The sequence below is a fragment of the Echinops telfairi genome, unplaced genomic scaffold (genome assembly GCF_000313985.2).
Source record: "Echinops telfairi isolate 266 unplaced genomic scaffold, ASM31398v2 ScPeMD7_34;HRSCAF=130, whole genome shotgun sequence".
Lineage (NCBI taxonomy): Eukaryota > Metazoa > Chordata > Mammalia > Afrosoricida > Tenrecidae > Echinops > Echinops telfairi.
In genome coordinates this window covers 445,365-445,625 of record NW_022103931.1, presented here as the reverse complement: position 1 = coordinate 445,625, position 261 = coordinate 445,365, and positions in this window count along the sequence as shown.

Sequence of the window (261 nt, the reverse complement as noted above, 5' to 3'; positions counted from 1 at the left end):
TTTTCCTGGATCCTTCACCAATATTATATGAGGAAAAAGAAGCAAAGCAAAGCAAATGAAAACCTGAAATAAGAATCACTATTGTTATCAAGTAGGGAAAAAAATAAATTAAAATCTAGCAGCCATCAGCAAGAGAAGAGCAAAACAAACAAACAAAAAACTGCTGTAAGAAGAAAAAGAAACAAAGTCCTCTCACAGAGGGATCACAGGGAAGAGATGAGCCAGTCAGGGTGCAATATAGCACCGATGAAATACACAACT